The sequence below is a fragment of the Diabrotica virgifera genome, chromosome 7, assembly GCF_917563875.1.
Source record: "Diabrotica virgifera virgifera chromosome 7, PGI_DIABVI_V3a".
NCBI lineage: Eukaryota > Metazoa > Arthropoda > Insecta > Coleoptera > Chrysomelidae > Diabrotica > Diabrotica virgifera.
The window spans coordinates 16604357-16621572 of NC_065449.1; positions in this window are offsets into that span (position 1 = coordinate 16604357).

Sequence of the window (17216 nt, forward strand, 5' to 3'; positions counted from 1 at the left end):
AAAGCTTAATTTTGCTGAAGGTAATGTAATCCTTCAGAAGGCTCCGTCATCACTAACAGTGGAGAGTGCGAAGATAAGTTTTGTCGACGCATCACAATGTCCAAACTGTCAAATTCACAAAAATATGGAAGAACACTGACATTACAAAAAACATAAAATTAGACCTTGTTCGAGCATTAATATTTCCTATCGCGGCGTACGCTTCAGAAACCTGGACCTTCAAAAAAGCCGATTCAAAGCGTAAAATGGCATTTGAAATTTTTAAAATCTCTACAAGACAGATGGTTTTTACTGAAAAATAGCGAATTACTGTTTAATTCTTTAACGATACTTTCCCAAAGCACTCTACTATCCGTAAGACAACACACAAAAATTTGTAAAGTGATTTGAGGAAACTGAAAAAAAATGGCATTCCTAAAAAAATAGTAGAAAATTCGTGATATATACTGTAAATGTGTGTGTGTACATGTGTGTTAAGTTTACTATGGTTCACTGAACTATCACAACCCACTATTTTAATAAATAAACTATTGTGATATTGTGATTAAACCATATCTATGCCCCTTATATCTGGTTAATATTAACTGTTTCTAGACATAAAGTGATACAGTCATCTGGAACCGTTGATATTAGTAATAATTGTCAATTTGGTTTCATTGATAAGCGCGCTTTTTATGGAGGAGTCTAGGAGTAAGCTATAAAATTTGTTTATCTAGCTGTAAAAACCGACTAACTCCATTCATACTATCATGGTTAACTAGCAGTAAAAACTTGATTCTGAGTAGGGCTTTCAAAAGCGTTTTTATTTTATCATTTTAAGGCGTCGTTAATTTCAGTAACGGACGAAAGGGGGACTGGCGTATTTTTTAATTTATTGGGACCGTGCAAGTTCGGAAAAGCGACACCTGGTTTCATAGCTCGGCAACATTTTTCGCACTTTTAATTATATAAGAGTAGTTTCATACTTCTTATTCGTGTAAGAGATAGCCGTATGAATTCATCTAAAAAAGAGTTTATTTACAATATGTACAATAAAGATTATAAACATTAATACAACAATACTAAAATAACTTAAAAATACAAACCTAAAAAAGAGAATCAAGAACATGCTATTTCTTAATCTGAGTTTTTGACAACTGTCAAATAATTATTTACAAATGTCATTCAAACTAAAATTACACAGTAATGCCACCTAAAACTATAAATAACTTAAAATAACTAAATGTGGTTTTATTGAAAATAAACATAGTTTTATTTTTACAATTATATTGGCCAATTATATTAGTCCTGGTTGCTGGATAATTGTTAAGGCCATAGCACAAAAAAATTATAAGAAGAAAAAGTAAGATTGAGGTTATGTTATTAACAGATAAACAATTATATGTAGTAAATAAAATTAATTATTAAAATGTAGTACTGCAAGCAAAATACAATTAATTAAATTTATTTTTGTATAATAATTGCATATCACATCAATATTGTGGAACAACATATATACAGGGTGGTCTTTAAGTAATTGTACAAAATGAAACAGTAGATTCTACACTCTAAAATATTACGGTTTAACCCAACTTACTTTAATAAAATGTTGATATTAAGAAAGATACAGAGTGGTAAAGTTAAACTTTTTTTTTATTTATTATTGAATATTTCCTGACAGGTATGAGATAACAACATTTCAATTATAACGGAGTTTTGCTGTAAGTATACCGTATTTTATTAATTTTTACCATATTCTGCTAACCCGGATCGGCTGCGGTTCCGATTAATCCGAGTTATCGAGGTTCCACGGTATACACGTTGCAAAATTCAGATTTAAGCGCTCTTATGATTTTTCTGCCATTTTCCCCCTTGTATGTATAATACCCAATACCTACATAACTATTTTAAATCGATATTGTAATACTAAACCGATAAAAGTATCAAATTATGAGAAATATTAGTGTATTGTGTACACATAATATACAATATATATACTCCAAAGTTCATAGCCCGCTTATTTGATCGCCACTTTCTTTTTCTAGAAACCCCAAGTAGGTATTTCCTGCTAATGAAACAAAATAAGGAAACCGATACCGGTGTTACTCTTCCGTCTAATCCACGACAAGACAATAAAAAACGACATAAAAAAGATTTTGAAGAACACAACCTGCTTGATATTCAATACCGTCTCGCCACGATAAGCCAAAGGGTGCCCACTGAACACTACAGACTACATACTAGACACTACACACACGGTGCTTTTCATTGTCTTTCTCTCTATATTATCCACGCCCTCGATGGAATTTTAAATTGAGTGTTCAACTGTCTGGGCTTAAGTTTCTGAACTGTTTGTTTGAGAAATGGCTAAAGATAATGAAGGGTGGACACTTGTTTTACAATAGGGAGGTAATTTAGTAAAGATAGAAGATAGTGTATACAGTTAAATCTGAACAAATCAAGTAATTTATTGGGACAATTGTATTAGGCTTAATAAATATACAGTATACAATATAAATATATGTACTTTGAAAGTGTTTAGTAAGGTGACCAACTGTACTCATTTACTGAGTTTTGTACTCTTTTTTCGCAAACCATACTCTTTTCAAATCCTGTACTTTGAAAGTACTCATTTGTATAATGTTATACTCATTGTGAACCGATAGAATGGATAGTGAACTTTAGAGCATTAAATTGTTTCAAATGGACAGTAAAAAAGCTAAAATGGACAGTTACTAAACAGTAAGATTGAATGGAAAGAATTTTCCTCAGCAGTCGAATTTGTAATGAAGGAAGTAAAAGATATTGTTATTAATGACTATTTTCTCTTTGAAGAAATTCGAAGAGTTTGTTGAATAGTTGATCACCTTATAGTCCGTTCTTTAACGGTAAAATATTGCAAAACCTCTCAATTTTAAAGAACCGCTTGGATTGACATGAAATTTGGCATACACATAGCTAACAAGTCAAAGAAAAAAAGTGATATTGTGCCGATATGTGCTTTTGCCCTGGGGGTGGTTTTCACCCCCTCTTGGGGGTGAAAAAATATTCGTCCAAAGAAAGTCAGGAAATGGATAAACTGGCTAATTTTAAGTAATTTTTTATCTATAGAGTTTTTTTCACTAAGTCAATACTTTTCGAGTTATTTGGCAGTGAATATGTTCATTTTTTCAACAAAATAACCACGCTTTTAGACGGTTTTTCGCAAATAACTCAAATAGTAAGTATTTGTGAAAAAAACATTCTTAGCAAACCTATAGCCTGTAAAAAATTTAGAAAAATGGTGTATACATTACGTCTGTACACCTAGTAGGTAGAAGCAGAGTTATAGCTAATGAAAAATAGGTTCATATTCGTCAAATTTCAAATGGAATACTTTAACGTGAAATAACCAAAAATGATGCAAATTTCGGGGAAAACTCATTACAACTTATTTAAAGTGTTTAAAAAAGGCTTCATTTTTGTTTTATAAAAAAAATTTCTAGTATCAAAATTAAACAAGTTACGCTCAAAATGAAGTTATTCCCTTTTGGCTTTGGTAAAAAAATCGAGAAAACCACCCCCTAATTAGTATCTTAAATGAACTTAATCGTTACGACTTCACAAGTTTCTTGACTCGTGTATATATTGTTTATATGATCTGTAAGTTTCATCGGTTCAAAGTCCTTACTATTGAAAGGGCTCTAGTTAAAAGGGGTTGAACGAGTCACTGATCACGAATGTATGCAAATTTAGAAACACCAAATCTTAATCAATTTTTGTCTAACAGAAAAACAAAAAAATACATGATATTCAGAAAAGCAAATCTGACTTTTTTCGTTTTTCGAGATTTTTGGTATCTCTAACAATTTTTAAGTTATTTTGGAAAAAAGCATATTTTTCAAAATTTAAATTTTTAAAAATTTTATTTTGAAACCAAATTTTTTCAAAAATAAGCACTTTGAATCGATGAAACTTACAGATCATATAAACACAACATAAATAAAATAATTTGTGAAGCGGTAACGATTAATTTCATTTAAGTTGCTAATTACGGTTGGTCTTCCCGATTTTTTTTTGCAAAAACAAAAGGGACCAACTTTATTTTGAGCGTAACTTGCTTAAATTTAATGCTAGAAACTTTTTGTAAAAACAGTAATAAAGCATTTTTAAACACTTTAAAAAAGTTATAATGGGTTTTCCCCAAAAAGTGCTTAATTTTTTCAATATTTCACGTCGAAATATTCTATTTGAAATTTGGTGAATATGAATCTATTTTTCATTGGCTATAACTCTAGTTCTAGGAGATCAAGAGACCTAACGTGTACACCATTTTCTTAACTTTCTTATAGGCTATATTTTTGCTAAGAACGTTTTTTTTTGACAAAATACTTACTTTTTGAGTTATTTGCAAAAAACTGTCTAAAAATGTGGTTATTTTGTTGAAAAATAAAAATATTCACTCGCAAATAACTCGAAAAGTGTTAACTTGGCGAAAAAGCTCTATAGAACAAAAGTTACTTAAAATTAATTAGTTTACCTATTTCCGGACTTATTTTGGACATATATTTTTTCACCCCCAAGAGGGGGTGAAAGTCACTCCCAGGGCAAAAGCACACATCGGCACAATATCACTTTTTTTCTTTGACATGTAAGCTATATGCATGCCAAATTTCATGTCAATCCAAGCGGTTCTTTAAAATTTAGAGCAAAACCCGTAAAAGAATGGAATGTTAGTGTTTAGAGAATACCGATGTATAATAAACTGTATTATACATATATAGATAATGTAGATAGTAAAAGTCCAGGAAATCACCGAATAACAATAACATCTGAGATGTTCATATTTATAAAGAGGAAATCGCATGCATAAATAAATGCAGATGTTGGTTGAAGGAATATGGAATGAAGAAGAATTACCAAAGAATGGTAGGAAGCAATAATATGCCCCATTCACAAAGAAGAAGGAATTGCCAATACAAAAATTACAGCAAGAGAATATATTCCCTTGTTGAAAGAAATACTAGAGGAAAGCTGTCAATACCAAAAACCGACCATGATAATTATTATTAAAAAATTTTAAACAAGCATTTGATAAAGTAAAAAGAATGAAACTGTATAAATCACTTGAAGGAATAGAAATATGTATACAGAATAATTATTATTCGAATGATATAACTAACACTACGAAGAACAGAAAACCAAGTAAAAGAAAGTAATGAAACATTAGGCAATTTCCTAATAAATGGGGTAAGGCAAGGCAACCCACTTTCATCTATTCTCTTTACTCTCGTCCTGGAAAACATACTGTCACAATCCAATATAAATCCAAAAGGAATTTTATTATTTACATATATCATAAAAAGCATCAATAGCTAACTCTCGCTGCTGATATAGAAATAGTAACGAGAAGCAAACAGAAGTTAGACATAAAGACAAAATACATGGATTGCATATACCATGAATATGTAAGAGGAAAATACTTAACAGTGCAAACAAATAATATTACATGTTATTATGGATTGAGGAAATTGAGAGGTTCAAATATACGAACAATTTATTATAACACTAAAACCAAATATAGAATAAGAAATTCAAAATAGACTAACGGAACGAACAAATGTGTTTATGTAGAACATACAGAAATGTTCTACGCTGAAAGAATACACAGAACAGTTATTAGGCCTGTAATAACCTTAGGTATATATCAGAGATATGAACATTAAATAAAAAATTACTACTACTATTTATATTTTGGGTCAGAAAGACAAATGAAGATCTGAAATAGTTATATGGGGAGCTTAGCATACTAGGAGTTATGAGACTAAGATAGCTAGGACACATACAGAGGATGCCAGAAGGTAGACTTCCAAAATTGCTATTGTCAAATGCAATAGAAGAACGTCAGAGGAAAGGTCGATCCAGAACAAGGTGGAAAATAGATGTAGAAGATAAAAAAGACTGGATACAATAGACAAGAAGGGATGGATCAGAATGGTCAAGCAAACTATGCGTCTACTAGGCTCGACGCCCATATATATATTTAGCTTTTTTACAGGCCTTTTACGCGCAGAGCTTTGTTGTTATTTTCCATAGCTTTCTGTTACTTGTCAACTTCTTCCAGTCTATTATTCCCTTTCCTTTTAGGTCTTCTACTACCGCCTCTCTCCATCGCTTCCGTGGTCTTTCTCTCTTTCTTTTATAATCTGCTAATATCCATGCTACTTTCTTGACCACTCTGTCATTGTTCATTCTTTCTATATGGCCCAGCCATTGCAACCTTCTTGATTTTATTACGCCTTCTATTTGTAGTTCTTTGTAATAATAGCAGCAGGCTCGACGCCCATATAAACATAATATTTAACTTAGATATGTCACAAGAAAACAGTTTCTGAAAGGAAAAATTTAAAAAAGGCATTTAACCTAAAATTTGATTCCAAAGACGGACCTGAAAACTGCAAATAATGAGATATTTGATATCTATAATAATACCTGATCTATTAGAGTGATACTATTACTCTGGGCTAATTAGCAAAATTCATGGAAAAGTTATTTACCAGCAATTTTATTGCTGGAATCGAATTATAAGATCCTATATATTAATAATATAGGTATGCAAAGTCCGCAGATAGTGTGCTACTTTTTTATAAACAAAATGGCGCCGACAAATCGTATTTTTTTCAATTATTGCTCTATAACTCCGAAGATTTTAACTTTACAACAAAAACACTCAAATAAAAATTCACCGCAATTAAATTCTGCATAGAGATATGTTTTCCACGATTTGCTCCGACGAAAATTTTCCTCGGAAAATGCGGGTTTTCCTAACAAAAACTATAATTTTCAAATAAAGTTTTAGGTAAGTAATTATTAATCAATAATTAAATAACTTAGTGACATTAAAGATTTCTTGGTATAGATTGTAATTCCAGAAGCTGGTGAAAATTAAACGAATATTTTAGCAACAATTCAATTGTTAATTAACAATTTACGATCGCAATAATAACCAAAATAATAGTGATACATTGATCAAACTTATAAAGATTATAAAGGTGAGATGCTTGTTTAATATTTTATCGACAAAATATAAATTTTTCTTTTTTTTGCATAATCTTTAAATTTTGAAAAAAAATAGTTATAATACGTTGGTCTAATTAGTAAAGTACAAAAAAAGGTTATTTACCAGCAATTTTATTGCTTTAATCGAATTATAAGATCCTATATATTATTAATATAGGTATGCAAAGTCCACAGATAGTGCGCTACTTTTTTTATAAACAAAATGGCGCCGACAAATCGTATTTTTTTCAATTATTGCTCTATAACTCCGAAGATTTTAACTTTACACCAAAAATACTCAAATAAAAATTCACCCCAATTTAATTTCGAATTTTCAAATAAATTTTTTGGGCCAGTAATTATTTATCAATAATTATATAGCTTGGTGAAATAAAAGCTTTCTTGGTTTAGATTATAAATTCAGAAGCCGGCTAAAATGAAACGAATATTTTAGCAACAATTCAATTGTTAATTAACAATTTGCAGTCGCAATAACAACCAAAATAATCATGAGACATTGATCAAATTTAGAAAGATTATAAAGGTGTGATGCCTATTTAATATTTTGTCGACAAAATATAAATGTTTCATTTTTTTGCATAATCTTTAAGTGTTTAAAAAAATTGTTATAAACAAATTAACATTTCTTAGAAATTGTTTATTATATTCTAATTTTAAAAAATACTTAAAATGCGTATTTCATAGGTCTTGAAAATGAATGCTTTAAAAAAATTTTCCAACCATTTGCAAAAAAGTTAGGAAACAGCAAAATAAATATACGATATCTCCATTGTTTATAATTTGTTTTAATTGTTTCAAAGCTTAAAAGTGAGTCTATGGTACAATCTAATTACTCACAAAGAATGTCGAAAATTAGTGCAATGGTTATATTTTAATCAAAGATTAAAAACACTTTTTTTTGTAATTTTTAGCGCGAAAGTAGGCTTGATACAGAGCCGGAGATAAAATGTTCACTCGAAGCGACTGACACGCTTAAACTCGCGCGAGTTGTGTATGTGGGCAGGTAGCTAACGTACTGTATTATTCTACTTTCGCGCGTGTAAATTACAAAAAAATATATTTATAATCTTTAATTAAAATATAACCATTAAGCTGATAATCGATATTGTTTTATAAATAATTAGCTTGTACTTTAAACTTACTTCTACGCTTTGAAAGAATTAAAAAAAATTATTAACACCGTAGTAATCGTATGTTTATTTTGCTGTTTCATAACTTTTTTGAAAATGGTTGCAAAAATGTTTTAAAGCATTCATTTTCAAGATATTTGAAATGCTTATTTTAGCTATTTTTTAAAATTATAATATAATAAAAACTTTCTGAGAAACGTTAATTTGTTTATAACTATTTTTTTTTAAACATTTAAAGATTATGCAAAAAAAATAAAAAAATTATATGTTGTCAACAAAATGTTAAATAGGCATCTCATCTTTATATAATTTCACAGTTTGATCGGTGTATCATAATTATTCTGGTTATTATTGCGACCGTAAATTATTAATTAACGATTGAATTGTTGCTAAAATATTCGTTTAATTTTCACCAGCTTCTGGAACTAAAATCTAAACCAAGAAGGCTTTTAAGTCACCAAATTATTTAATTATTAGTAAATAATTACTTATCTAAAACTTTATTTGAAAATTAAAGATTTTGTTGGGAAAACCCGCATTTTCCGAGGAAAATTTTCGTCGGAGCAGATCGGGAAAAACACGTCTCTATGCAGAATTGAATCACGGTGAATTTTTCTTTGAGTGTTTTTGTTGTAAAGTTAAAATCTTCGGAGTTCTAGAGCAATAATTGAAAAAAACACGATTTTTGGGCGCCATTTTGTTTATAAAAAAAGTAGCACACTATCTGAGGACTTTGCATACCTATATTATTAATATATAGGATCTTATAATTCGATTCCAGCAATAAAATTGCTGGTAAATAACTTTTCCCAAAAATGGCCTATTCTCCGATAATCAGCCCAGACTATAATATACCTATAATAGTACATGCTGTACGTACATCATAAAATAATCGGGCAATCCTGCATATACTTCGTTTTTACGGCAAGTACCCACTATAACTTTTATACCTAGCAGATACCACTTTATCTACTGATTTGCTTAAATGTGATTTATGCTGAATGCCGCAAATTATAATATGGCAAAATGGAACACGGTGGATAATATCGCGGGGAATAAGGTCATTTGTATTCTAATAGGAAAAGTATGCCAAGTATCCCATTTTCTGCACTCCCGTCTTGGTTTTTGAATGCATTTTATTGGCAATGATAGTGGCAATTAGCGAAGATAAGGAAAGGAGACTCAAAATGTGGGTTATCTAAGACTCGGTTAAGATGAGAGCGTATATTTAAATATTAGTCTCTACTATCTACTAAGTGCATGGTAAGACTATATAAAGAAAGCATTTATACAGGATGTAGCTATACGTGATGGACAATCTTAAAAACTCTATAAACTTCTACCTAAATCCTAAAATTTATTTTAAAAATTAAAATTCTTCATAAAGTATAGTAAATAAATATTCAACTTTAAAGCTCTCTGAGTACAACATTGTTTTACGTCAAACGTCACCTTTCACGAGGCATTTGACGATGTATGACATGACGTTTTGACATAATAAGTAAATTATTAGTCTCCTCAACTTTTTCCGTTTCTGACGACAACCCACAACCTGGGATTCATTTTATCGGGCAAGCGTAATCTTGAAATTATCAAAAAATTACCAAAATGGAGAAAGTTTTCTTGATATTTATACTATTTACGTAAAAGTATAGAAACCGATAATAGCCTAATGAAATAAAAAGAAGTCAAAATGTAAATTTGTACAGGCTAAAACAAATTTTATATCAAAGTTTAGGTGGGTCTTCTTCTTCTTCTTAGCCTTCTATCGTCCACGTTTGGACATAGGCCTCTCCCAACTCCTTCCATCGGTCTCTATCCTGAGCAACATATTTCCAATTCGTTCCGGCTACTCTTCTAATATCATCAACCCATCTCATCTGTGGTCTTCCTCTCGGTCGTTTACTTTGGTAAGGTCTCCAATGTTGTATCGTTGCATTCCAACGTTGGTCTTTTTGTCTAACAGTGTGGCCTGCGAAGCTCCATTTAAGTTTGGCAACTTTTGTTGTTATGTCCTCGACTTTTGTTTTTGATCTTACCCAGTCGTTCCTCTTTTTATCTGACAGGTGATTAGGTGGGTACCTGATTAGGTGGGTACAAAAGATATTTTCAAGAAAGTATCCAAATCATATAAGGGGATCATTGTTTAAATAATTAAAAAGGGGACATTTTGCAAAAAAAAACACTTTCTTAACTGCTGAGGTAATTCACTTATTAATAAAGGTTTGTGGGATTTTTTTTTGCAAAGTTGAAGGCTAAATCATTCACATAAGACTTCCATTTATTTAAATAATTGTATATAAAACTTTAAAAACAAATTTGCAAAAAATTATTTTTAGCGTTTTAAATAAGAAATAAAAAATATCTTATTTTACATAGTAAGTTGCGCTATGTTGCCAATATTAAGCAAAAAAAAATTGGTCGAAAAATATTTAATATTTTTTGAGATATTGAATTTGTTTATTAAATGTTACTATATTTTCAATTGCAAAAACGCGGTTGTTGCCAAAGAAATATTCACATGCTTAACATCTCAATATTTTTATTTTTATGTATATTTTCGATAAATGTATTAATAAATTCAAATTTCCATTAAACTCCCCCTAAAATGGCATTTGAAAATTATTCAAATTTGTTTATAATTTTATTTTTTTAATACCGTCGCGGGGATTAAGTATTTTGAAATGCCGTTTCGATAAGTGGGTTCCTGGGAATTTTTTAGTAATTAACAAAAATTGTTTGTCGTTTTTTCTTCTTCTTCTTTTTCTTGGAGTTATATTACTACGGGCACTTTTAGGATTAAATTTTATTAAGAATGTCGAATCTCTGACTTGTAGATTCTAGACCTAAAAATATTAAGACTTAACTAAAATCTCTGAATAAAATGTGGCTACTTACTGAGTTACAGGGTGTTTTATTTAAAAAATTAAAAATTTTGTTACCAAGTACTTTAAAACTATTTGACGTATCCTTATCATACTTGGCAGAAAGTGTGGATATTATACACCCTACTAAATTGTGATTACTAAACGTTTCTAGCTAGTACCAGAGACGTACGACAGGGGATATTGAATGATTGAACCTTCCCAAATTCTACGCCACTAAGTGAATTACTATTTTAGAGAAATTTTTCGATTCTCCAATACTTTGTATGTAAATAACTTTAGTGGTATCGATAAAGTCATAAGTTTGAGAGATATTGGAAGTTTAAAATGAATGAATGACTGAATCAAAATAACTATGCCGTTTCATTTTTAACGTCCAATATCTTGAAAACTAATGACTTAATCGTTACCAGTAAAGAGTATATTATTTATATAGAAAGTATTGGAGAATCGAAAAATTTCGCTAAAATAGTAATTCCCTCAGTGGCGTAGAATTTGGGAAGGGTCAACCATTAACTATCCCCTGTTGTACGCCTCTGGTAATAGCTAGAAACTTTTATTTATCACAATTTAGTGGACCGTATAGTACCCACACTTTTTGTTAAGTATGATAAGGATACGTCAAATATTTTGAAAGTACTTGGTAAAAATAATTTTTAAATTTTTAAATAAAACACCCTGTAACTCAGTAAGTAGGCACATTTTATATAGGTGATTTTAGACCAATCTTAATATTTTTAGGTCTAGAATCCACAACTTAGATATTCGACATTCTTAATGAAACTTAACCCTAAAAAGACCCGTAGTAATATAACTCGAAGAAAAAAAAAAAAAAAAGAAAAGGAAAAAAAGACAAAAAAATTTGTTAATTAGTGAAAAGTTCCCAGGAACCCAATTATCGAAACGCTATTTCAAAATAGTTAATCCCGTGACGTTATTAAAAAAACAAATTATAAACAAATTTGAATAATTTTCAAGGGGCCATTTTAGGGGGAAGTTTAATTGAAATTTGAATTTATCAATACATTTATCGAAGATATACATAAAAATAAAAATAATAAGCTTTAATACAGGTGAATATTTTTTTGACAACAACCGCGTTTTTGCAATTGAAAATAGAGTAACATTTAATAAACAAATTCAATATACCAAAAAATATTAAATATTTTTGGACCTATTTTTTTATTAATACTGATAACATAGCGAAACTTCTCCTGTAAAATAAGATATTTTATAGTGCTTATTTAAAACGCTAAAAATAATTTTTTGCAAATTTGTTTTTAAAGTTTTATGTATAATTATTTAAATAAATAGGGGTTCACATTTAATTTAGTAAGTCTCATGTAAAAGATTTACCCTTCAACTTTGCAGAAAACAATCCTATATACCTTCATTAGTAATTGAATGACCTCAGCAGTTAAAAAAGAATTTTTTTTGCAAAAATGACCCCTTTATAATTATTTAAACAATGATCCCCTTATATGATTTGGATACTTTCTTGAAAATATCTTTGGTACCCACCTAAACTTTGATATAAAATTTGTTTCAACCTGTACGAATTTACATTTTGATTTACATGTAGTGTAATTTTATTTTACTAGACTATAAAGTTAGTTTGAATATCACCTGTTCTGTAGCTTGAAAAGCATACATTCACCATAAAGAATACTTACGGGTATGCCTTGAAAGTCTTAAAACGTACCTGAAACAAAAAAAATAAACAATTAGTACAATCGCACAATGCCCAAGTCATATTAGTTGTTAAAATTTTTTTTAGAGATTTTTTGAAATTAAAATTGTTTCTGAACTTTTCAACAAACTTTTCAGCTATTAGGAATATTTCGGCTGTAGACTTGTTAAACCATTTTCTCAGGCACTTTCCATACACTTCGAACATATTATATGTTCATTTCTTATACGAAAGACCAGATATTTTAATTTGTACTTTTTGATTGTACGAACGATCTCCCATTCAATTTTAATTTATAACTTATTTTTAAGTCCTGAACCAAATTATGTTTAGAGACAACTCTAAAAAATTAGAGATACACATATATGAAAACCTCCAATAGTACAAAATAATACAATAATAAACAGTTAGGCAAATATTTAACTGGCTTGGGCATATAGCCTAAGCATAACTGACTACGCAGAAAATACCTAGACAACTGGTGAAATCTATAGGAGGAAAAAAATAGTGTCATCCGACTTAAGAAGACTGAACATAGAAGCAAGCAAAAAAGCAGAAAAACGAAAGGAAAGGGAAAATATTTAAAAAATAGAAGCAATGGTGTACTAGGGCTACCAGAAGACAAGTATATACACAACCTGCAAAGCTGTTGGTATATAGATAAATGATTTTTATTATTTTTTTTAAAGAGTACCTACCCCCCACTTTCAGAATTCATTTTTTTCATTCTTTTATTTACGTTCTATGTGATTAAAAAATAAGACCAAACGAAATGTTGACCCACCATCGCCCTCTTCCTCCCCGCCGCTAAAAAATAATGTTTTATTTTTTATTTTTTTTAGGTGCTATGTAATCAATTTAAAAATTAAAAAAAATTCACACGCATGGTTGAGGCTTGTACAAAACATATCTATTTTTATACATCCCTAGGCTGAACAACTGAACAACTCCAACTACTACTGAACAAAACAATTTCTGTAAAGAATATGGACTAAAAATGAATATAAAAAAGACCAAATACATGATAATAACTAAGAAAACAAACATACAAACAAGCATACATTTGGGAAATGTACCGATAGAAAGGGTTGATAAATACAAATACCTAGAAACCTGGATTTCAGAGAAAATGATCAAACAACAGAAATAAGGACCAGGATAGAAATAGCAAGAAATGCGTTTGTAAAAATGAAAACATTTCTCTGCAACAAAGACCTTAGCTTAGAACTGAGAGCAAGAGCTTTGAGATGCTACGTGTTCTCGATACTACAATATGGACTTGAAAGCTGGACATTAAAGCAAGAACACATAAATAAGCTACAGTCATTTAAAATGTGGTGTTACAGAAGAATGCTTAGAATGGCATGGACACAGAGGAAAACGAACACGGAAGTACTGCGAGAAATGGGTAAAGAATGCGAAATAATAAACACAATAAAAATAAGAAAGTTACAATATCTGGGACACGTAATGAAGGGACCGCGATATGAAATGCTAAGACTGATAATACAGGGAAAGATAAGAGGCGGAAGGAGTATAGGAAGAAGGAGAGTGTCATGGTTAAAGAATTTAAGGGACTGGTTTAGATGCAGTTCTATAGAACTCTTTAGAGCAGCGGTGGATAGAGTAAAGATAGTGATGATGATATCCAACCTCCGATTAGGAGACGGCACTTGAAGAAGAAGAAGGTTGAGTGTAGATAACCTCAAAATGCATTTTTCTTTCAGAAAAAAGCGTATAACTTTTTTTTGCAGATGACTGCAGGTCAATTTTTTTGGTGTGTAATTTATCAAAAACTATATTTTTAATTTTTTTCCGTAAGGTGAGTCAACTAAAAAAACCCAAAAAACTGTTTTTTAGGGTTTTTTTTTGGGATTTTCACCATTTTATAGGCAATATAGATCAAATCAATATTTTTATAGTTTATATATAATTTGAAGTAACTGAGTTATTCTTCTTCTTGCAGTACAGTCTCCTATCGGAGGTTGGCTACCATCAGAGCAATCTTAACTTTGTTCTTAACGATATTCAAAAATTGGGCGAAACACGTTCAAGCCTCCAAAAAACACCTTCCAAAAAACCCCACGTTTGTGGGGGGTTTGAACGTGTTTATCCAATTTTTGAATTCTCTAAAGGACTCAGTCACTTCAAATTACATATAAGTTATAAAAAATACTTAATCTGATCTATTTTGAAGTCTATAAAATGTGCAAAATCCCCAAAACCCCTAGAAAATCAGTTTTTTTTGGGTTTTTTAATGTGTTACTAAAAAAAGTTACTATTACAGTGAGGGCATTTTGTCTATCTTAAAAGGGAACACTTTACGTAATAAAGAAAAAAGAAAATTTAAATAACAAGTTAGGTTATGCTTTTTGTGAAAGTTACTTTCCGTTAAGCCGAATGAAGACTGATTACTAAAGACTGGATTATATGCAAAATGCATATGCATATATATGCTGCATATTTCTCATGTTTTTCATAAATGCATATGCCTTGCATATTTGGAGATTTAAGAGCATATAAATGCATATTTTGATGGGAATTTACTCTACCCCATTTAAAAATAAGGTATATATTAGTAACATCAACATCCATTAAAATAAAATGTGAAAGTAAATATTTTGCTGTTAAGCTCCTTTGTTGTTGTACCCATAAACATAATGGGCGTTATTTATAGCTGCAGGTATCATTATCCGGATATTTAAGATTTATAGACTTCTCAGAATTTACAAATTACCTAAGTAAATACCGATTATATTTTGAATAACATTACAAATATTACCTGTACTTTCTGCTGGTGTCGGCCAACTATGAATTATTCTGGGAAAACCAACCAAAACGAAATTTTAAGCATTTTAAGGGTAGGATAGATTATTTTATTTTATGAATGGTTAGTCTTAAATCAATCGCCGATTATTCAACTTTTGTGATTGCAAGTTATTGACTATACTGTGTAAAAAAATCATTTTATTATTATTGTGAAAATGCCTAAAGTAGCAAGGGAAAAATCAAGTCTTCTCAGAAGTTGGATTGGAAGTAACAATCATCTAAAAGTTATCGACAGTGAAAGTATGTTTTGCACCATTTGTGATAAAAAGGTAAGTTCTCCACTTCAATAGATTTTTAAACTTATCAAACTTCTTTGCACATCTATGTGTCTGTCTATTCTAAAATGACAAACCGTCCCATTTCTTCAAAAACTGTTTTTTAAAGTTCGCAACGGTTTGGCTTATACAGAGCGAGGTGTTGAGAGTGGCCCACCCTGTATACTACGGTACACTGACTGTACTTTATTGTTTGACGATTTCAATTTCACTTTGAGAAATAAAAAAAAATTGGGGGAGGTTTAAAAAGTTTGATCATTTTAATGTAGGTATCTATTTACGAAAACATCTAAAACATCATTATCATTATATTCCAGATTCCATGTCAAAAGAAATTCCAAGTAGTTCAACACATAAAAACTTCACTTCACCAAACTAAGCTATCAAAAAATGATAATAAACCTCGCCAGCAGATTCTACAGAACAGTTTGCAGATTCAGAATACGTCAGTTGGGCAAGAAACCTTTGCAAAGGATTTATGCCATTTTTTTTGAACTGCAATATCCCTCTGCACAAGTTAGAACATAAATCGTGTCAAAACTTTTTAAAAACTTATTGCAAGATTAAAGATAAACCAGCTCAAATACCAAGTTCTTCAACTCTTCGGAAAAAATATGTCAGTGCATGTTACAAAGATGTGATGACGAGTATTAAAAATCAGTTAAAAGCCGAATATCTTTGGATTTCCGTCGACGAAACAACGGATACAAAGGGTCGACAAATTGCGAATCTAATTGTTGGAGTTCTTAACGACTCTGGCGATTTTAAAAACTCATACTTAATTAGTGTAAAATGTTTGGAAAAAACAAACTATGCTACAATAGCTAGATTTGTTAACGAATCCCTAACAAATTTTTTTTTACCTGATCAAGTACCATTTGAAAAAATATTATTAATGCTTAGTGATGCCGCCTCATATATGATGAAAGCTGCATCCAATCTTAAAATCTTTTTCCCTAATTTAATTCACTGTACATGTTTGGCGCACGGCCTAAACAGAGTTGCAGAGAAAGTTAGAATTGAATTTCCCAATGTAAACACCTTAATAAATAATGTAAAAAAAGTATTTCTGAAAGCACCACTACGTGTACAGGTATATAGGGAGATGCTTCCCGATATTCCTTTACCACCAGAACCAGTATTAACCAGATGGGGAACTTGGCTTAAAAGTGCTATATTTTTATCTGAACACTACGACGACATCAAAAGCGTTATTTCAAGTTTTGATCCGACTTGTACCGCTATTGATAACTGTCAAAATATTTTTAAAGAAAAGTCTATTAAAAATCAATTGTTGTATATAAAATCGAATTTCGATATCATTGAAAGTTCAATTACAAAATTAGAGGCTCAAAATTTATGTCTTCAC